This window comes from Rhamphochromis longiceps, linkage group LG3, assembly GCF_057381845.1.
Source record: "Rhamphochromis longiceps isolate RC_006_pf linkage group LG3, R_longiceps_female_GT1.1, whole genome shotgun sequence".
Taxonomy (NCBI): domain Eukaryota; kingdom Metazoa; phylum Chordata; class Actinopteri; order Cichliformes; family Cichlidae; genus Rhamphochromis; species Rhamphochromis longiceps.
The window spans coordinates 34,898,992-34,920,977 of NC_140559.1; the positions used below are offsets into that span (position 1 = coordinate 34,898,992).

The following is a 21,986-nucleotide window of genomic DNA, read 5'->3' on the forward strand; positions in this document are numbered from 1 at the left end:
GAATTTCTTTTATTCATGTATTAATCGCATTATTATAAAAACAAACAATATCCTGCTCACTCTTCTGTTAATCTTCTTCTCCACTGATGCCTTACAAAAGCCGAAGCTATTGTTGCCTATCTGTACTTCAACATCATTAGTGAAAGGTCAAAATGACTGACCATGAGAGACGTGAGACCGTCTCTGGAAGGCTCTGATTCTTCTATTGAAGTTGGACTTGAAGTGGATTGGACTTGAGAGTTTTATTTCTTGAACATCTGTAAATTGTATTCAACAGATATTAACTGAAATGGAACTAGGGCAAGAGCATAGTCTCATGTAACACACACTCGTGTTACATTTGTACCACAAGGTAACCAAGTAAGTTATTACAAAGATATTCCTATTTACAACGATGGGCTAGGGAAAGGTAGTAATGAGAGTATTTAAAAAGAAGTATCAAAAGTTAACCCTGTATTCCTGAGAATTCTTTTAGAATGTTTCGAATTCACAAGAGCTATTTTAGGATTTTTGAGAGTTCTATTAGAATGTTCCAGATTCCTGAGCGTTCTTAGACTGTTCCAGATTCCTGAGAATTCTTTTAGAATGTTTCGAATTCACAAGAGCTATTTTAGGATTTTTGAGAGTTCTATTGGAATGTTCCAGATTCCTGAGAATCCTTTTAGGATGTTCCAAATTCCTCCAAATAATTCTCAATGACACATTGCAACACCAAGTTTTATTATAGTCACACATTGCAATAGAGTTTTCTGGGTAATTGACCAAGTCTGGTGGCATTACCTCCAAAGCTTATAGAAGTTTCTGCTAACAGCAGCTACATTGTCAGGAACAGCACCTACCAACAGATATCCTCAACAGCTCACCTCACTATCATAACCGAGCAATATTATTGTCAAATGTTGATGTTATTCACCTACAAAAACTCCTGGCTGTCCGTTGCTGTCATGGGGTGCGGAGGGTTAAATAGCAGCGCACATCTGAAAATAGCTTAACATACTCATGGTCCCTTTGTGGTTGTATAATACCTTGGTGCCACTGGATTTCAGCATGTCTCTCACACTCATACTGGTAACAGATGGTATCTCAGGATGTTTGAGGGAAGCATTCACACATAAAGGACCCAGAGTGGGGGGAGGAGTCTTTTGTCTCCTTCTCCACTGTAAGAGGTGGCAAGGGAGTGTGAAACTTTCTTTGGGGGTGGGGGTACCAAAGGTGTGAAAACAGCTGTGTACTGCCTTTAGTTCCTGTAAGAGGTATGTAACTGAAGGCCATGCTAGACTCAGTTAGGGACTCTGCCCATCGTCTGCCCCGCAATGATGCATTCCTTCACCAAGCTTGGCTTCTGTTCTTGTTATTATTAAAGAATGTTAGCTACCACTGACCGCTTGTCTGGAGGCTTTATTGAATGGAAAACTTGCACAACACCTAACATCATGGAGACCGCTGGAAGCACTGTGAGAATCATGTTCTTTGATTTCTCCAGTGCCTTCAACACCATTCTTCCCTCGGTTCTAAAGGATAAGCTGGAGAACTCTGGAGTGGACCATCACCTCACTACCTGGATCCTGGACTACCTCACCGACCGACCACAGTATGTGAGGACTCAGGGCTGTGTGTCGGACAGGGTCGTCTGCAGTACGGGGGCCCCACAGGGAACGGTTCTGGCTCCGTTCCTCTTCACCATCTACACTGCAGACTTCTCCCACAATTCCACCCAGTGCTTCCTGCAGAAGTTCTCTGATGACTCTGCAATAGTCGGCCTCATCACTGATGGGGACGACAAGGAGTACAGAGGTCTGACCCAAGACTTTGTGGACTGGTGCCAGCTGAACTACCTCCAGATCAACGCCAGTAAAACCAAGGAACTGGTGGTAGACTTCCGCAGGCACAAGCATTCTCCACTGCAACCACTGAACATCCAAGGTATGGACATTGAGGCTGTGGACAGCTACAGGTACCTTGGTGTTCATCTGAACAATAGACTGGACTGGACTCATAACTCAGACGCCCTCTACAGGAAAGGGCAGAGCAGGCTGTACCTGCTGCGGAGACTCAGGTCGTTTGGAGTGGAGGGCCCACTCCTGAAGACCTTCTATGACTCTGTTGTGGCTTCTGCTATCTTTTATGGCGTGGTCTGCTGGGGCGGCAGCATCTCTGCTGGGGACAGGAAGAGACTGAACAGGGTGATCCGAAGGGCCAGCTCTGTTCTAGGATGCCCTCTGGACCCAGTGGAGGTGGTGAGTGACAGGAGAACGGCGGCTAAGCTGTCATCCCTGTTGGACAACATCTCCCACCCCATGCAGCAGACTGTGACAGCACTGAGCAGCTCCTTCAGTGGGAGACTGCGGCACCCACGGTGTGGGACGGAGAGATTTCGCAGGTCTTTCCTCCCCACTGCTGTCAGACTCCATAATAAAGACTTTAACTGATCAAGCACACACATCCATACATATGCAATAATACTAAGTGCAATAATCCTTCTGTCATCGTTGTATTTTTACTCAGTTGTATATAGTATTTGTATTTGTATTCTATTTTTATCTTATTGTATATTTATTTTATTTTATTCTACTGTATATAGTATTTTATTTTATTCTATTCTGTACAGTTGTGTACTGTATTTATTCTTATTGTATTCTAATTTTTGCCTCATAACTTTTGCACTGTCCACTTCCTGCTGTGACAAAACAAATTTCCCACGTGTGGGACTAATAAAGGTTATCTTATCTTATCTTATCACCCTGGTTTGGAAGAATTGCTCTTGATGAGATTCCTGCTTGATTGTACTTGACAGACATTCTGTAACAGATTTGAGTTCCACTGCAGCCCTTACAATTTATTGGTAGGGGATGGAAGAAACACGAAAAGAACCTGAAGACTATGGCAGCAGTGGGATTCGAACCCACGCCTCCGAAGAGACTGGAGCCTAAATCCAGCACCTTAGACCGCTCGGTCATGCTACCATTGCGAGTGAGGACCTCATCGCAAAACTCTAGACAGTAAAACTTGAAAAAGTGCAGCACAAAATAGGAGCTCAGAACATTCAGTGATGCTCTTACTGTTGTAGAAAAACATGTTTAATACTTTTTGGACACAAAAACATCTGCCTGTCCTGGTTAAAACCTGTTCATCAACCCTGATTAACAATGGGCTCTTGGCTCAGTTTCATCATTGTCCATATGCAACTTGTCATAAGCACTGATCAACAGGCAGGATCACCATTCACAGAGAGTCAAGGAAGGGTTCCAATCACAGCATTGTAAGATGGCAAGAGACGTACCCTTAATGCACCCACCCTTGTTTCAAAGAAGCTCATTTGATTTTCACATAAACAGCCACCTTGACTCGCCGCTCATAATTGCAGGCCTGCTTGTGTACATCCTCATCACTGAAGACTGTACAGTCCCGGTCTGAACCGTTATGCCATGTGCTTAGCCTTACCTGATGTTTGCCTTCAGCCAACAACTTTGCCCTATGTAATCCATCGTGGGATTAACACAAAGAACACATTGGCTTGTGGGCACATTAAAGATACCGGGAGTTGAACCCGGGTCGCCTGGGTGAAAACCAGGAATCTTAACCGCTAGACCATATGGGATTGGTTTGGTAATGCGCCACTGTCGTGCTCGTGCTGCTGGGTTAGAACCAGGCATTCTAGCCGCTAGACCATATGGGACTGCTCCACTGTCATGAAATCAAGGATACTCTTGTCACTCTGCAGCCTTGGTGAGACCAACATAGCAGCACCTTAATCAATTCTCCAGCAGTTGCAGGTTCTGCTCAAAAGCACATTACAAGGGAGTGGACTGGACTTGAAGCACACTTGAGTGGCATGTGGGAAAGTCCACTAACCAGTCAGTGATGAGACCATGAACAAAAAGACATGAAAAACATGCAAGTTGTAAATGACTTTACAGCACGTGCCTAATGTGGTTTGGAAGAATTGCTCCTGATGGGTTTCCTGCATGTTTGGACTTGACAGACATTCTATAACAGATTTGATTTCCACTGCAGCCCTTACAATTTATTGGTAAGGCATGGAAGAAACAAAACTTTGCCGCTAGAACACTATGGCAGCAGTGGGATTCGAACCCACGCCTCCGAAGAGACTGGAGCCTTAATCCAGCACCTTAGACCGCTCGGTCATGCTACCAATGCGAGTAAGGACCTCATCGCAAAAATCTAGATAGTAAAACTTGAAAAGTGCAGCACAAAATAGAAGCCCAGAACATTCAGTGATGCTCTTGCTGTTTTAGAAAAACATGTTTAATACTTGCCTGAATGTTTTTGGATACAATAGCATCTGCCTGCCCTGGTTAAACTCTTATTGCAGCAATAGGATTTCAACCCACATGTGTGAGGAGCCTGGAGTCTTAACCCAGATCCTTAGACCACACAATCTAACACCTTACAATGCGGTGGACTTGAAGCACACTTGAGTAGCCACTAACCAGTCAGTGTTGACACTGTGAATAAAAATATATGAAACACCTGCACATTGTAAATGACTTTTGCAAAAGAATTTCTTTTATTCATGTATTAATCGCATTATTATAAAAACAAACAATATCCTGCTCACTCTTCTGTTAATCTTCTTCTCCACTGATGCCTTACAAAAGCCGAAGCTATTGTTGCCTATCTGTACTTCAACATCATTAGTGAAAGGTCAAAATCACTGACCATGAGAGACGTGAGACCGTCTCTGGAAGGCTCTGATTCTTCTATTGAAGTTGGACTTGAAGTGGATTGGACTTGAGAGTTTTATTTCTTGAACATCTGTAAATTGTATTCAACAGATATTAACTGAAATGGAACTAGGGCAAGAGCATAGTCTCATGTAACACACACTCGTGTTACATTTGTACCACAAGGTAACCAAGTAAGTTATTACAAAGATATTCCTATTTACAACGATGAGCTAGGGAAAGGTAGTAATGAGAGTATTTAAAAAGAAGTATCAAAAGTTAACCCTGTATTCCTGAGAATTCTTTTAGAATGTTTCGAATTCACAAGAGCTATTTTAGGATTTTTGAGAGTTCTATTAGAATGTTCCAGATTCCTGAGCGTTCTTTTAGAATGTTTCGAATTCACAAGAGCTATTTTAGGATTTTTGAGAGTTCTATTAGAATGTTCCAGATTCCTGAGCGTTCTTAGACTGTTCCAGATTCCTGAGAATTCTTTTAGAATGTTTCGAATTCACAAGAGCTATTTTAGGATTTTTGAGAGTTCTATTGGAATGTTCCAGATTCCTGAGAATCCTTTTAGGATGTTCCAAATTCCTCCAAATAATTCTCAATGACACATTGCAACACCAAGTTTTATTATAGTCACACATTGCAATAGAGTTTTCTGGGTAATTGACCAAGTCTGGTGGCATTACCTCCAAAGCTTATAGAAGTTTCTGCTAACAGCAGCTACATTGTCAGGAACAGCACCTACCAACAGATATCCTCAACAGCTCACCTCACTATCATAACCGAGCAATATTATTGTCAAATGTTGATGTTATTCACCTACAAAAACTCCTGGCTGTCCGTTGCTGTCATGGGGTGCGGAGGGTTAAATAGCAGCGCACATCTGAAAATAGCTTAACATACTCATGGTCCCTTTGTGGTTGTATAATACCTTGGTGCCACTGGATTTCAGCATGTCTCTCACACTCATACTGGTAACAGATGGTATCTCAGGATGTTTGAGGGAAGCATTCACACATAAAGGACCCAGAGTGGGGGGAGGAGTCTTTTGTCTCCTTCTCCACTGTAAGAGGTGGCAAGGGAGTGTGAAACTTTCTTTGGGGGTGGGGGTACCAAAGGTGTGAAAACAGCTGTGTACTGCCTTTAGTTCCTGTAAGAGGTATGTAACTGAAGGCCATGCTAGACTCAGTTAGGGACTCTGCCCATCGTCTGCCCCGCAATGATGCATTCCTTCACCAAGCTTGGCTTCTGTTCTTGTTATTATTAAAGAATGTTAGCTACCACTGACCGCTTGTCTGGAGGCTTTATTGAATGGAAAACTTGCACAACACCTAACATCATGGAGACCGCTGGAAGCACTGTGAGAATCATGTTCTTTGATTTCTCCAGTGCCTTCAACACCATTCTTCCCTCGGTTCTAAAGGATAAGCTGGAGAACTCTGGAGTGGACCATCACCTCACTACCTGGATCCTGGACTACCTCACCGACCGACCACAGTATGTGAGGACTCAGGGCTGTGTGTCGGACAGGGTCGTCTGCAGTACGGGGGCCCCACAGGGAACGGTTCTGGCTCCGTTCCTCTTCACCATCTACACTGCAGACTTCTCCCACAATTCCACCCAGTGCTTCCTGCAGAAGTTCTCTGATGACTCTGCAATAGTCGGCCTCATCACTGATGGGGACGACAAGGAGTACAGAGGTCTGACCCAAGACTTTGTGGACTGGTGCCAGCTGAACTACCTCCAGATCAATGCCAGTAAAACCAAGGAACTGGTGGTAGACTTCCGCAGGCACAAGCATTCTCCACTGCAACCACTGAACATCCAAGGTATGGACATTGAGGCTGTGGACAGCTACAGGTACCTTGGTGTTCATCTGAACAATAGACTGGACTGGACTCATAACTCAGACGCCCTCTACAGGAAAGGGCAGAGCAGGCTGTACCTGCTGCGGAGACTCAGGTCGTTTGGAGTGGAGGGCCCACTCCTGAAGACCTTCTATGACTCTGTTGTGGCTTCTGCTATCTTTTATGGCGTGGTCTGCTGGGGCGGCAGCATCTCTGCTGGGGACAGGAAGAGACTGAACAGGGTGATCCGAAGGGCCAGCTCTGTTCTAGGATGCCCTCTGGACCCAGTGGAGGTGGTGAGTGACAGGAGAACGGCGGCTAAGCTGTCATCCCTGTTGGACAACATCTCCCACCCCATGCAGCAGACTGTGACAGCACTGAGCAGCTCCTTCAGTGGGAGACTGCGGCACCCACGGTGTGGGACGGAGAGATTTCGCAGGTCTTTCCTCCCCACTGCTGTCAGACTCCATAATAAAGACTTTAACTGATCAAGCACACACATCCATACATATGCAATAATACTAAGTGCAATAATCCTTCTGTCATCGTTGTATTTTTACTCAGTTGTATATAGTATTTGTATTTGTATTCTATTTTTATCTTATTGTATATTTATTTTATTTTATTCTACTGTATATAGTATTTTATTTTATTCTATTCTGTACAGTTGTGTACTGTATTTATTCTTATTGTATTCTAATTTTTGCCTCATAACTTTTGCACTGTCCACTTCCTGCTGTGACAAAACAAATTTCCCACGTGTGGGACTAATAAAGGTTATCTTATCTTATCACCCTGGTTTGGAAGAATTGCTCTTGATGAGATTCCTGCTTGATTGTACTTGACAGACATTCTGTAACAGATTTGAGTTCCACTGCAGCCCTTACAATTTATTGGTAGGGGATGGAAGAAACACGAAAAGAACCTGAAGACTATGGCAGCAGTGGGATTCGAACCCACGCCTCCGAAGAGACTGGAGCCTAAATCCAGCACCTTAGACCGCTCGGTCATGCTACCATTGCGAGTGAGGACCTCATCGCAAAACTCTAGACAGTAAAACTTGAAAAAGTGCAGCACAAAATAGGAGCTCAGAACATTCAGTGATGCTCTTACTGTTGTAGAAAAACATGTTTAATACTTTTTGGACACAAAAACATCTGCCTGTCCTGGTTAAAACCTGTTCATCAACCCTGATTAACAATGGGCTCTTGGCTCAGTTTCATCATTGTCCATATGCAACTTGTCATAAGCACTGATCAACAGGCAGGATCACCATTCACAGAGAGTCAAGGAAGGGTTCCAATCACAGCATTGTAAGATGGCAAGAGACGTACCCTTAATGCACCCACCCTTGTTTCAAAGAAGCTCATTTGATTTTCACATAAACAGCCACCTTGACTCGCCGCTCATAATTGCAGGCCTGCTTGTGTACATCCTCATCACTGAAGACTGTACAGTCCCGGTCTGAACCGTTATGCCATGTGCTTAGCCTTACCTGATGTTTGCCTTCAGCCAACAACTTTGCCCTATGTAATCCATCGTGGGATTAACACAAAGAACACATTGGCTTGTGGGCACATTAAAGATACCGGGAGTTGAACCCGGGTCGCCTGGGTGAAAACCAGGAATCTTAACCGCTAGACCATATGGGATTGGTTTGGTAATGCGCCACTGTCGTGCTCGTGCTGCTGGGTTAGAACCAGGCATTCTAGCCGCTAGACCATATGGGACTGCTCCACTGTCATGAAATCAAGGATACTCTTGTCACTCTGCAGCCTTGGTGAGACCAACATAGCAGCACCTTAATCAATTCTCCAGCAGTTGCAGGTTCTGCTCAAAAGCACATTACAAGGGAGTGGACTGGACTTGAAGCACACTTGAGTGGCATGTGGGAAAGTCCACTAACCAGTCAGTGATGAGACCATGAACAAAAAGACATGAAAAACATGCAAGTTGTAAATGACTTTACAGCACGTGCCTAATGTGGTTTGGAAGAATTGCTCCTGATGGGTTTCCTGCATGTTTGGACTTGACAGACATTCTATAACAGATTTGATTTCCACTGCAGCCCTTACAATTTATTGGTAAGGCATGGAAGAAACAAAACTTTGCCGCTAGAACACTATGGCAGCAGTGGGATTCGAACCCACGCCTCCGAAGAGACTGGAGCCTTAATCCAGCACCTTAGACCGCTCGGTCATGCTACCAATGTGAGTAAGGACCTCATCGCAAAAATCTAGATAGTAAAACTTGAAAAGTGCAGCACAAAATAGAAGCCCAGAACATTCAGTGATGCTCTTGCTGTTTTAGAAAAACATGTTTAATACTTGCCTGAATGTTTTTGGATACAATAGCATCTGCCTGCCCTGGTTAAACTCTTATTGCAGCAATAGGATTTCAACCCACATGTGTGAGGAGCCTGGAGTCTTAACCCAGATCCTTAGACCACACAATCTAACACCTTACAATGCGGTGGACTTGAAGCACACTTGAGTAGCCACTAACCAGTCAGTGTTGACACTGTGAATAAAAATATATGAAACACCTGCACATTGTAAATGACTTTTGCAAAAGAATTTCTTTTATTCATGTATTAATCGCATTATTATAAAAACAAACAATATCCTGCTCACTCTTCTGTTAATCTTCTTCTCCACTGATGCCTTACAAAAGCCGAAGCTATTGTTGCCTATCTGTACTTCAACATCATTAGTGAAAGGTCAAAATGACTGACCATGAGAGACGTGAGACCGTCTCTGGAAGGCTCTGATTCTTCTATTGAAGTTGGACTTGAAGTGGATTGGACTTGAGAGTTTTATTTCTTGAACATCTGTAAATTGTATTCAACAGATATTAACTGAAATGGAACTAGGGCAAGAGCATAGTCTCATGTAACACACACTCGTGTTACATTTGTACCACAAGGTAACCAAGTAAGTTATTACAAAGATATTCCTATTTACAACGATGGGCTAGGGAAAGGTAGTAATGAGAGTATTTAAAAAGAAGTATCAAAAGTTAACCCTGTATTCCTGAGAATTCTTTTAGAATGTTTCGAATTCACAAGAGCTATTTTAGGATTTTTGAGAGTTCTATTAGAATGTTCCAGATTCCTGAGCGTTCTTAGACTGTTCCAGATTCCTGAGAATTCTTTTAGAATGTTTCGAATTCACAAGAGCTATTTTAGGATTTTTGAGAGTTCTATTGGAATGTTCCAGATTCCTGAGAATCCTTTTAGGATGTTCCAAATTCCTCCAAATAATTCTCAATGACACATTGCAACACCAAGTTTTATTATAGTCACACATTGCAATAGAGTTTTCTGGGTAATTGACCAAGTCTGGTGGCATTACCTCCAAAGCTTATAGAAGTTTCTGCTAACAGCAGCTACATTGTCAGGAACAGCACCTACCAACAGATATCCTCAACAGCTCACCTCACTATCATAACCGAGCAATATTATTGTCAAATGTTGATGTTATTCACCTACAAAAACTCCTGGCTGTCCGTTGCTGTCATGGGGTGCGGAGGGTTAAATAGCAGCGCACATCTGAAAATAGCTTAACATACTCATGGTCCCTTTGTGGTTGTATAATACCTTGGTGCCACTGGATTTCAGCATGTCTCTCACACTCATACTGGTAACAGATGGTATCTCAGGATGTTTGAGGGAAGCATTCACACATAAAGGACCCAGAGTGGGGGGAGGAGTCTTTTGTCTCCTTCTCCACTGTAAGAGGTGGCAAGGGAGTGTGAAACTTTCTTTGGGGGTGGGGGTACCAAAGGTGTGAAAACAGCTGTGTACTGCCTTTAGTTCCTGTAAGAGGTATGTAACTGAAGGCCATGCTAGACTCAGTTAGGGACTCTGCCCATCGTCTGCCCCGCAATGATGCATTCCTTCACCAAGCTTGGCTTCTGTTCTTGTTATTATTAAAGAATGTTAGCTACCACTGACCGCTTGTCTGGAGGCTTTATTGAATGGAAAACTTGCACAACACCTAACATCATGGAGACCGCTGGAAGCACTGTGAGAATCATGTTCTTTGATTTCTCCAGTGCCTTCAACACCATTCTTCCCTCGGTTCTAAAGGACAAGCTGGAGAACTCTGGAGTGGACCATCACCTCACTACCTGGATCCTGGACTACCTCACCGACCGACCACAGTATGTGAGGACTCAGGGCTGTGTGTCGGACAGGGTCGTCTGCAGTACGGGGGCCCCACAGGGAACGGTTCTGGCTCCGTTCCTCTTCACCATCTACACTGCAGACTTCTCCCACAATTCCACCCAGTGCTTCCTGCAGAAGTTCTCTGATGACTCTGCAATAGTCGGCCTCATCACTGATGGGGACGACAAGGAGTACAGAGGTCTGACCCAAGACTTTGTGGACTGGTGCCAGCTGAACTACCTCCAGATCAACGCCAGTAAAACCAAGGAACTGGTGGTAGACTTCCGCAGGCACAAGCATTCTCCACTGCAACCACTGAACATCCAAGGTATGGACATTGAGGCTGTGGACAGCTACAGGTACCTTGGTGTTCATCTGAACAATAGACTGGACTGGACTCATAACTCAGACGCCCTCTACAGGAAAGGGCAGAGCAGGCTGTACCTGCTGCGGAGACTCAGGTCGTTTGGAGTGGAGGGCCCACTCCTGAAGACCTTCTATGACTCTGTTGTGGCTTCTGCTATCTTTTATGCCGTGGTCTGCTGGGGCGGCAGCATCTCTGCTGGGGACAGGAAGAGACTGAACAGGGTGATCCGAAGGGCCAGCTCTGTTCTAGGATGCCCTCTGGACCCAGTGGAGGTGGTGAGTGACAGGAGAACGGCGGCTAAGCTGTCATCCCTGTTGGACAACATCTCCCACCCCATGCAGCAGACTGTGACAGCACTGAGCAGCTCCTTCAGTGGGAGACTGCGGCACCCACGGTGTGGGACGGAGAGATTTCGCAGGTCTTTCCTCCCCACTGCTGTCAGACTCCATAATAAAGACTTTAACTGATCAAGCACACACATCCATACATATGCAATAATACTAAGTGCAATAATCCTTCTGTCATCGTTGTATTTTTACTCAGTTGTATATAGTATTTGTATTTGTATTCTATTTTTATCTTATTGTATATTTATTTTATTTTATTCTACTGTATATAGTATTTTATTTTATTCTATTCTGTACAGTTGTGTACTGTATTTATTCTTATTGTATTCTAATTTTTGCCTCATAACTTTTGCACTGTCCACTTCCTGCTGTGACAAAACAAATTTCCCACGTGTGGGACTAATAAAGGTTATCTTATCTTATCTTATCACCCTGGTTTGGAAGAATTGCTCTTGATGAGATTCCTGCTTGATTGTACTTGACAGACATTCTGTAACAGATTTGAGTTCCACTGCAGCCCTTACAATTTATTGGTAGGGGATGGAAGAAACACGAAAAGAACCTGAAGACTATGGCAGCAGTGGGATTCGAACCCACGCCTCCGAAGAGACTGGAGCCTAAATCCAGCACCTTAGACCGCTCGGTCATGCTACCATTGCGAGTGAGGACCTCATCGCAAAACTCTAGACAGTAAAACTTGAAAAAGTGCAGCACAAAATAGGAGCTCAGAACATTCAGTGATGCTCTTACTGTTGTAGAAAAACATGTTTAATACTTTTTGGACACAAAAACATCTGCCTGTCCTGGTTAAAACCTGTTCATCAACCCTGATTAACAATGGGCTCTTGGCTCAGTTTCATCATTGTCCATATGCAACTTGTCATAAGCACTGATCAACAGGCAGGATCACCATTCACAGAGAGTCAAGGAAGGGTTCCAATCACAGCATTGTAAGATGGCAAGAGACGTACCCTTAATGCACCCACCCTTGTTTCAAAGAAGCTCATTTGATTTTCACATAAACAGCCACCTTGACTCGCCGCTCATAATTGCAGGCCTGCTTGTGTACATCCTCATCACTGAAGACTGTACAGTCCCGGTCTGAACCGTTATGCCATGTGCTTAGCCTTACCTGATGTTTGCCTTCAGCCAACAACTTTGCCCTATGTAATCCATCGTGGGATTAACACAAAGAACACATTGGCTTGTGGGCACATTAAAGACATGTTCCCATACCGGGAGTTGAACCCGGGTCGCCTGGGTGAAAACCAGGAATCTTAACCGCTAGACCATATGGGATTGGTTTGGTAATGCGCCACTGTCGTGCTCGTGCTGCTGGGTTAGAACCAGGCATTCTAGCCGCTAGACCATATGGGACTGCTCCACTGTCATGAAATCAAGGATACTCTTGTCACTCTGCAGCCTTGGTGAGACCAACATAGCAGCACCTTAATCAATTCTCCAGCAGTTGCAGGTTCTGCTCAAAAGCACATTACAAGGGAGTGGACTGGACTTGAAGCACACTTGAGTGGCATGTGGGAAAGTCCACTAACCAGTCAGTGATGAGACCATGAACAAAAAGACATGAAAAACATGCAAGTTGTAAATGACTTTACAGCACGTGCCTAATGTGGTTTGGAAGAATTGCTCCTGATGGGTTTCCTGCATGTTTGGACTTGACAGACATTCTATAACAGATTTGATTTCCACTGCAGCCCTTACAATTTATTGGTAAGGCATGGAAGAAACAAAACTTTGCCGCTAGAACACTATGGCAGCAGTGGGATTCGAACCCACGCCTCCGAAGAGACTGGAGCCTTAATCCAGCACCTTAGACCGCTCGGTCATGCTACCAATGCGAGTAAGGACCTCATCGCAAAAATCTAGATAGTAAAACTTGAAAAGTGCAGCACAAAATAGAAGCCCAGAACATTCAGTGATGCTCTTGCTGTTTTAGAAAAACATGTTTAATACTTGCCTGAATGTTTTTGGATACAATAGCATCTGCCTGCCCTGGTTAAACTCTTATTGCAGCAATAGGATTTCAACCCACATGTGTGAGGAGCCTGGAGTCTTAACCCAGATCCTTAGACCACACAATCTAACACCTTACAATGCGGTGGACTTGAAGCACACTTGAGTAGCCACTAACCAGTCAGTGTTGACACTGTGAATAAAAATATATGAAACACCTGCACATTGTAAATGACTTTTGCAAAAGAATTTCTTTTATTCATGTATTAATCGCATTATTATAAAAACAAACAATATCCTGCTCACTCTTCTGTTAATCTTCTTCTCCACTGATGCCTTACAAAAGCCGAAGCTATTGTTGCCTATCTGTACTTCAACATCATTAGTGAAAGGTCAAAATGACTGACCATGAGAGACGTGAGACCGTCTCTGGAAGGCTCTGATTCTTCTATTGAAGTTGGACTTGAAGTGGATTGGACTTGAGAGTTTTATTTCTTGAACATCTGTAAATTGTATTCAACAGATATTAACTGAAATGGAACTAGGGCAAGAGCATAGTCTCATGTAACACACACTCGTGTTACATTTGTACCACAAGGTAACCAAGTAAGTTATTACAAAGATATTCCTATTTACAACGATGGGCTAGGGAAAGGTAGTAATGAGAGTATTTAAAAAGAAGTATCAAAAGTTAACCCTGTATTCCTGAGAATTCTTTTAGAATGTTTCGAATTCACAAGAGCTATTTTAGGATTTTTGAGAGTTCTATTAGAATGTTCCAGATTCCTGAGCGTTCTTAGACTGTTCCAGATTCCTGAGAATTCTTTTAGAATGTTTCGAATTCACAAGAGCTATTTTAGGATTTTTGAGAGTTCTATTGGAATGTTCCAGATTCCTGAGAATCCTTTTAGGATGTTCCAAATTCCTCCAAATAATTCTCAATGACACATTGCAACACCAAGTTTTATTATAGTCACACATTGCAATAGAGTTTTCTGGGTAATTGACCAAGTCTGGTGGCATTACCTCCAAAGCTTATAGAAGTTTCTGCTAACAGCAGCTACATTGTCAGGAACAGCACCTACCAACAGATATCCTCAACAGCTCACCTCACTATCATAACCGAGCAATATTATTGTCAAATGTTGATGTTATTCACCTACAAAAACTCCTGGCTGTCCGTTGCTGTCATGGGGTGCGGAGGGTTAAATAGCAGCGCACATCTGAAAATAGCTTAACATACTCATGGTCCCTTTGTGGTTGTATAATACCTTGGTGCCACTGGATTTCAGCATGTCTCTCACACTCATACTGGTAACAGATGGTATCTCAGGATGTTTGAGGGAAGCATTCACACACAAAGGACCCAGAGTGGGGGGAGGAGTCTTTTGTCTCCTTCTCCACTGTAAGAGGTGGCAAGGGAGTGTGAAACTTTCTTTGGGGGTGGGGGTACCAAAGGTGTGAAAACAGCTGTGTACTGCCTTTAGTTCCTGTAAGAGGTATGTAACTGAAGGCCATGCTAGACTCAGTTAGGGACTCTGCCCATCGTCTGCCCCGCAATGATGCATTCCTTCACCAAGCTTGGCTTCTGTTCTTGTTATTATTAAAGAATGTTAGCTACCACTGACCGCTTGTCTGGAGGCTTTATTGAATGGAAAACTTGCACAACACCTAACATCATGGAGACCGCTGGAAGCACTGTGAGAATCATGTTCTTTGATTTCTCCAGTGCCTTCAACACCATTCTTCCCTCGGTTCTAAAGGACAAGCTGGAGAACTCTGGAGTGGACCATCACCTCACTACCTGGATCCTGGACTACCTCACCGACCGACCACAGTATGTGAGGACTCAGGGCTGTGTGTCGGACAGGGTCGTCTGCAGTACGGGGGCCCCACAGGGAACGGTTCTGGCTCCGTTCCTCTTCACCATCTACACTGCAGACTTCTCCCACAATTCCACCCAGTGCTTCCTGCAGAAGTTCTCTGATGACTCTGCAATAGTCGGCCTCATCACTGATGGGGACGACAAGGAGTACAGAGGTCTGACCCAAGACTTTGTGGACTGGTGCCAGCTGAACTACCTCCAGATCAACGCCAGTAAAACCAAGGAACTGGTGGTAGACTTCCGCAGGCACAAGCATTCTCCACTGCAACCACTGAACATCCAAGGTATGGACATTGAGGCTGTGGACAGCTACAGGTACCTTGGTGTTCATCTGAACAATAGACTGGACTGGACTCATAACTCAGACGCCCTCTACAGGAAAGGGCAGAGCAGGCTGTACCTGCTGCGGAGACTCAGGTCGTTTGGAGTGGAGGGCCCACTCCTGAAGACCTTCTATGACTCTGTTGTGGCTTCTGCTATCTTTTATGCCGTGGTCTGCTGGGGCGGCAGCATCTCTGCTGGGGACAGGAAGAGACTGAACAGGGTGATCCGAAGGGCCAGCTCTGTTCTAGGATGCCCTCTGGACCCAGTGGAGGTGGTGAGTGACAGGAGAACGGCGGCTAAGCTGTCATCCCTGTTGGACAACATCTCCCACCCCATGCAGCAGACTGTGACAGCACTGAGCAGCTCCTTCAGTGGGAGACTGCGGCACCCACGGTGTGGGACGGAGAGATTTCGCAGGTCTTTCCTCCCCACTGCTGTCAGACTCCATAATAAAGACTTTAACTGATCAAGCACACACATCCATACATATGCAATAATACTAAGTGCAATAATCCTTCTGTCATCGTTGTATTTTTACTCAGTTGTATATAGTATTTGTATTTGTATTCTATTTTTATCTTATTGTATATTTATTTTATTTTATTCTACTGTATATAGTATTTTATTTTATTCTATTCTGTACAGTTGTGTACTGTATTTATTCTTATTGTATTCTAATTTTTGCCTCATAACTTTTGCACTGTCCACTTCCTGCTGTGACAAAACAAATTTCCCACGTGTGGGACTAATAAAGGTTATCTTATCTTATCACCCTGGTTTGGAAGAATTGCTCTTGATGAGATTCCTGCTTGACTGTACTTGACAGACATTCTGTAACAGATTTGAGTTCCACTGCAGCCCTTACAATTTATTGGTAGGGGATGGAAGAAACACGAAAAGAACCTGAAGACTATGGCAGCAGTGGGATTCGAACCCACGCCTCCGAAGAGACTGGAGCCTAAATCCAGCACCTTAGACCGCTCGGTCATGCTACCATTGCGAGTGAGGACCTCATCGCAAAACTCTAGACAGTAAAACTTGAAAAAGTGCAGCACAAAATAGGAGCTCAGAACATTCAGTGATGCTCTTACTGTTGTAGAAAAACATGTTTAATACTTTTTGGACACAAAAACATCTGCCTGTCCTGGTTAAAACCTGTTCATCAACCCTGATTAACAATGGGCTCTTGGCTCAGTTTCATCATTGTCCATATGCAACTTGTCATAAGCACTGATCAACAGGCAGGATCACCATTCACAGAGAGTCAAGGAAGGGTTCCAATCACAGCATTGTAAGATGGCAAGAGACGTACCCTTAATGCACCCACCCTTGTTTCAAAGAAGCTCATTTGATTTTCACATAAACAGCCACCTTGACTCGCCGCTCATAATTGCAGGCCTGCTTGTGTACATCCTCATCACTGAAGACTGTACAGTCCCGATCTGAACCGTTATGCCATGTGCTTAGCCTTACCTGATGTTTGCCTTCAGCCAACAACTTTGCCCTATGTAATCCATCGTGGGATTAACACAAAGAACACATTGGCTTGTGGGCACATTAAAGACATGTTCCCATACCGGGAGTTGAACCCGGGTCGCCTGGGTGAAAACCAGGAATCTTAACCGCTAGACCATATGGGATTGGTTTGGTAATGCGCCACTGTCGTGCTCGTGCTGCTGGGTTAGAACCAGGCATTCTAGCCGCTAGACCATATGGGACTGCTCCACTGTCATGAAATCAAGGATACTCTTGTCACTCTGCAGCCTTGGTGAGACCAACATAGCAGCACCTTAATCAATTCTCCAGCAGTTGCAGGTTCTGCTCAAAAGCACATTACAAGGGAGTGGACTGGACTTGAAGCACACTTGAGTGGCATGTGGGAAAGTCCACTAACCAGTCAGTGATGAGACCATGAACAAAAAGACATGAAAAACATGCAAGTTGTAAATGACTTTACAGCACGTGCCTAATGTGGTTTGGAAGAATTGCTCCTGATGGGTTTCCTGCATGTTTGGACTTGACAGACATTCTATAACAGATTTGATTTCCACTGCAGCCCTTACAATTTATTGGTAAGGCATGGAAGAAACAAAACTTTGCCGCTAGAACACTATGGCAGCAGTGGGATTCGAACCCACGCCTCCGAAGAGACTGGAGCCTTAATCCAGCACCTTAGACCGCTCGGTCATGCTACCAATGCGAGTAAGGACCTCATCGCAAAAATCTAGATAGTAAAACTTGAAAAGTGCAGCACAAAATAGAAGCCCAGAACATTCAGTGATGCTCTTGCTGTTTTAGAAAAACATGTTTAATACTTGCCTGAATGTTTTTGGATACAATAGCATCTGCCTGCCCTGGTTAAACTCTTATTGCAGCAATAGGATTTCAACCCACATGTGTGAGGAGCCTGGAGTCTTAACCCAGATCCTTAGACCACACAATCTAACACCTTACAATGCGGTGGACTTGAAGCACACTTGAGTAGCCACTAACCAGTCAGTGTTGACACTGTGAATAAAAATATATGAAACACCTGCACATTGTAAATTACTTTTGCAAAAGAATTTCTTTTATTCATGTATTAATCGCATTATTATAAAAACAAACAATATCCTGCTCACTCTTCTGTTAATCTTCTTCTCCACTGATGCCTTACAAAAGCCGAAGCTATTGTTGCCTATCTGTACTTCAACATCATTAGTGAAAGGTCAAAATCACTGACCATGAGAGACGTGAGACCGTCTCTGGAAGGCTCTGATTCTTCTATTGAAGTTGGACTTGAAGTGGATTGGACTTGAGAGTTTTATTTCTTGAACATCTGTAAATTGTATTCAACAGATATTAACTGAAATGGAACTAGGGCAAGAGCATAGTCTCATGTAACACACACTCGTGTTACATTTGTACCACAAGGTAACCAAGTAAGTTATTACAAAGATATTCCTATTTACAACGATGGGCTAGGGAAAGGTAGTAATGAGAGTATTTAAAAAGAAGTATCAAAAGTTAACCCTGTATTCCTGAGAATTCTTTTAGAATGTTTCGAATTCACAAGAGCTATTTTAGGATTTTTGAGAGTTCTATTAGAATGTTCCAGATTCCTGAGCGTTCTTAGACTGTTCCAGATTCCTGAGAATTCTTTTAGAATGTTTCGAATTCACAAGAGCTATTTTAGGATTTTTGAGAGTTCTATTGGAATGTTCCAGATTCCTGAGAATCCTTTTAGGATGTTCCAAATTCCTCCAAATAATTCTCAATGACACATTGCAACACCAAGTTTTATTATAGTCACACATTGCAATAGAGTTTTCTGGGTAATTGACCAAGTCTGGTGGCATTACCTCCAAAGCTTATAGAAGTTTCTGCTAACAGCAGCTACATTGTCAGGAACAGCACCTACCAACAGATATCCTCAACAGCTCATCTCACTATCATAACCGAGCAATATTATTGTCAAATGTTGATGTTATTCACCTACAAAAACTCCTGGCTGTCCGTTGCTGTCATGGGGTGCGGAGGGTTAAATAGCAGCGCACATCTGAAAATAGCTTAACATACTCATGGTCCCTTTGTGGTTGTATAATACCTTGGTGCCACTGGATTTCAGCATGTCTCTCACACTCATACTGGTAACAGATGGTATCTCAGGATGTTTGAGGGAAGCATTCACACACAAAGGACCCAGAGTGGGGGGAGGAGTCTTTTGTCTCCTTCTCCACTGTAAGAGGTGGCAAGGGAGTGTGAAACTTTCTTTGGGGGTGGGGGTACCAAAGGTGTGAAAACAGCTGTGTACTGCCTTTAGTTCCTGTAAGAGGTATGTAACTGAAGGCCATGCTAGACTCAGTTAGGGACTCTGCCCATCGTCTGCCCCGCAATGATGCATTCCTTCACCAAGCTTGGCTTCTGTTCTTGTTATTATTAAAGAATGTTAGCTACCACTGACCGCTTGTCTGGAGGCTTTATTGAATGGAAAACTTGCACAACACCTAACATCATGGAGACCGCTGGAAGCACTGTGAGAATCATGTTCTTTGATTTCTCCAGTGCCTTCAACACCATTCTTCCCTCGGTTCTAAAGGATAAGCTGGAGAACTCTGGAGTGGACCATCACCTCACTACCTGGATCCTGGACTACCTCACCGACCGACCACAGTATGTGAGGACTCAGGGCTGTGTGTCGGACAGGGTCGTCTGCAGTACGGGGGCCCCACAGGGAACGGTTCTGGCTCCGTTCCTCTTCACCATCTACACTGCAGACTTCTCCCACAATTCCACCCAGTGCTTCCTGCAGAAGTTCTCTGATGACTCTGCAATAGTCGGCCTCATCACTGATGGGGACGACAAGGAGTACAGAGGTCTGACCCAAGACTTTGTGGACTGGTGCCAGCTGAACTACCTCCAGATCAACGCCAGTAAAACCAAGGAACTGGTGGTAGACTTCCGCAGGCACAAGCATTCTCCACTGCAACCACTGAACATCCAAGGTATGGACATTGAGGCTGTGGACAGCTACAGGTACCTTGGTGTTCATCTGAACAATAGACTGGACTGGACTCATAACTCAGACGCCCTCTACAGGAAAGGGCAGAGCAGGCTGTACCTGCTGCGGAGACTCAGGTCGTTTGGAGTGGAGGGCCCACTCCTGAAGACCTTCTATGACTCTGTTGTGGCTTCTGCTATCTTTTATGCCGTGGTCTGCTGGGGCGGCAGCATCTCTGCTGGGGACAGGAAGAGACTGAACAGGGTGATCCGAAGGGCCAGCTCTGTTCTAGGATGCCCTCTGGACCCAGTGGAGGTGGTGAGTGACAGGAGAACGGCGGCTAAGCTGTCATCCCTGTTGGACAACATCTCCCACCCCATGCAGCAGACTGTGACAGCACTGAGCAGCTCCTTCAGTGGGAGACTGCGGCACCCACGGTGTGGGACGGAGAGATTTCGCAGGTCTTTCCTCCCCACTGCTGTCAGACTCCATAATAAAGACTTTAACTGATCAAGCACACACATCCATACATATGCAATAATACTAAGTGCAATAATCCTTCTGTCATCGTTGTATTTTTACTCAGTTGTATATAGTATTTGTATTTGTATTTGTATTCTATTTTTATCTTATTGTATATTTATTTTATTTTATTCTACTGTATATAGTATTTTATTTTATTCTATTCTGTACAGTTGTGTACTGTATTTATTCTTATTGTATTCTAATTTTTGCCTCATAACTTTTGCACTGTCCACTTCCTGCTGTGACAAAACAAATTTCCCACGTGTGGGACTAATAAAGGTTATCTTATCTTATCTTATCACCCTGGTTTGGAAGAATTGCTCTTGATGAGATTCCTGCTTGACTGTACTTGACAGACATTCTGTAACAGATTTGAGTTCCACTGCAGCCCTTACAATTTATTGGTAGGGGATGGAAGAAACACGAAAAGAACCTGAAGACTATGGCAGCAGTGGGATTCGAACCCACGCCTCCGAAGAGACTGGAGCCTAAATCCAGCACCTTAGACCGCTCGGTCATGCTACCATTGCGAGTGAGGACCTCATCGCAAAACTCTAGACAGTAAAACTTGAAAAAGTGCAGCACAAAATAGGAGCTCAGAACATTCAGTGATGCTCTTACTGTTGTAGAAAAACATGTTTAATACTTTTTGGACACAAAAACATCTGCCTGTCCTGGTTAAAACCTGTTCATCAACCCTGATTAACAATGGGCTCTTGGCTCAGTTTCATCATTGTCCATATGCAACTTGTCATAAGCACTGATCAACAGGCAGGATCACCATTCACAGAGAGTCAAGGAAGGGTTCCAATCACAGCATTGTAAGATGGCAAGAGACGTACCCTTAATGCACCCACCCTTGTTTCAAAGAAGCTCATTTGATTTTCACATAAACAGCCACCTTGACTCGCCGCTCATAATTGCAGGCCTGCTTGTGTACATCCTCATCACTGAAGACTGTACAGTCCCGATCTGAACCGTTATGCCATGTGCTTAGCCTTACCTGATGTTTGCCTTCAGCCAACAACTTTGCCCTATGTAATCCATCGTGGGATTAACACAAAGAACACATTGGCTTGTGGGCACATTAAAGACATGTTCCCATACCGGGAGTTGAACCCGGGTCGCCTGGGTGAAAACCAGGAATCTTAACCGCTAGACCATATGGGATTGGTTTGGTAATGCGCCACTGTCGTGCTCGTGCTGCTGGGTTAGAACCAGGCATTCTAGCCGCTAGACCATATGGGACTGCTCCACTGTCATGAAATCAAGGATACTCTTGTCACTCTGCAGCCTTGGTGAGACCAACATAGCAGCACCTTAATCAATTCTCCAGCAGTTGCAGGTTCTGCTCAAAAGCACATTACAAGGGAGT

At 44.1% G+C, this 21,986-nt stretch overlaps 12 non-coding genes across 12 annotated transcripts; all 12 read right to left on the bottom strand.

The window, feature by feature from the left end:
- Nucleotides 1-2,881: 2,881 nt before the first annotated feature.
- On the bottom strand, nucleotides 2,882-2,963 carry trnal-uag (transfer RNA leucine (anticodon UAG)). Its single transcript has one exon. It is a non-coding gene; the product is annotated as a tRNA-Leu (tRNA).
- Nucleotides 2,964-4,071: 1,108 nt separating this feature from the next.
- Nucleotides 4,072-4,153, bottom strand: trnal-aag (transfer RNA leucine (anticodon AAG)). The gene has a single exon. It is a non-coding gene; the product is annotated as a tRNA-Leu (tRNA).
- A 3,323-nt stretch (nucleotides 4,154-7,476) lies between these two features.
- trnal-uag (transfer RNA leucine (anticodon UAG)) lies at nucleotides 7,477-7,558 on the bottom strand. The gene has a single exon. It is a non-coding gene; the product is annotated as a tRNA-Leu (tRNA).
- A 1,108-nt stretch (nucleotides 7,559-8,666) lies between these two features.
- trnal-aag (transfer RNA leucine (anticodon AAG)) lies at nucleotides 8,667-8,748 on the bottom strand. Its single transcript has one exon. It is a non-coding gene; the product is annotated as a tRNA-Leu (tRNA).
- A 3,247-nt stretch (nucleotides 8,749-11,995) lies between these two features.
- On the bottom strand, nucleotides 11,996-12,077 carry trnal-uag (transfer RNA leucine (anticodon UAG)). The gene has a single exon. It is a non-coding gene; the product is annotated as a tRNA-Leu (tRNA).
- A 573-nt stretch (nucleotides 12,078-12,650) lies between these two features.
- On the bottom strand, nucleotides 12,651-12,722 carry trnae-uuc (transfer RNA glutamic acid (anticodon UUC)). Its single transcript has one exon. It is a non-coding gene; the product is annotated as a tRNA-Glu (tRNA).
- A 473-nt stretch (nucleotides 12,723-13,195) lies between these two features.
- Nucleotides 13,196-13,277, bottom strand: trnal-aag (transfer RNA leucine (anticodon AAG)). Its single transcript has one exon. It is a non-coding gene; the product is annotated as a tRNA-Leu (tRNA).
- A 3,242-nt stretch (nucleotides 13,278-16,519) lies between these two features.
- Nucleotides 16,520-16,601, bottom strand: trnal-uag (transfer RNA leucine (anticodon UAG)). The gene has a single exon. It is a non-coding gene; the product is annotated as a tRNA-Leu (tRNA).
- Nucleotides 16,602-17,174: 573 nt separating this feature from the next.
- Nucleotides 17,175-17,246, bottom strand: trnae-uuc (transfer RNA glutamic acid (anticodon UUC)). The gene has a single exon. It is a non-coding gene; the product is annotated as a tRNA-Glu (tRNA).
- A 473-nt stretch (nucleotides 17,247-17,719) lies between these two features.
- On the bottom strand, nucleotides 17,720-17,801 carry trnal-aag (transfer RNA leucine (anticodon AAG)). The gene has a single exon. It is a non-coding gene; the product is annotated as a tRNA-Leu (tRNA).
- Nucleotides 17,802-21,054: 3,253 nt separating this feature from the next.
- Nucleotides 21,055-21,136, bottom strand: trnal-uag (transfer RNA leucine (anticodon UAG)). The gene has a single exon. It is a non-coding gene; the product is annotated as a tRNA-Leu (tRNA).
- Nucleotides 21,137-21,709: 573 nt separating this feature from the next.
- trnae-uuc (transfer RNA glutamic acid (anticodon UUC)) lies at nucleotides 21,710-21,781 on the bottom strand. Its single transcript has one exon. It is a non-coding gene; the product is annotated as a tRNA-Glu (tRNA).
- Between the last annotated feature and the right edge of the window lie 205 nt (nucleotides 21,782-21,986).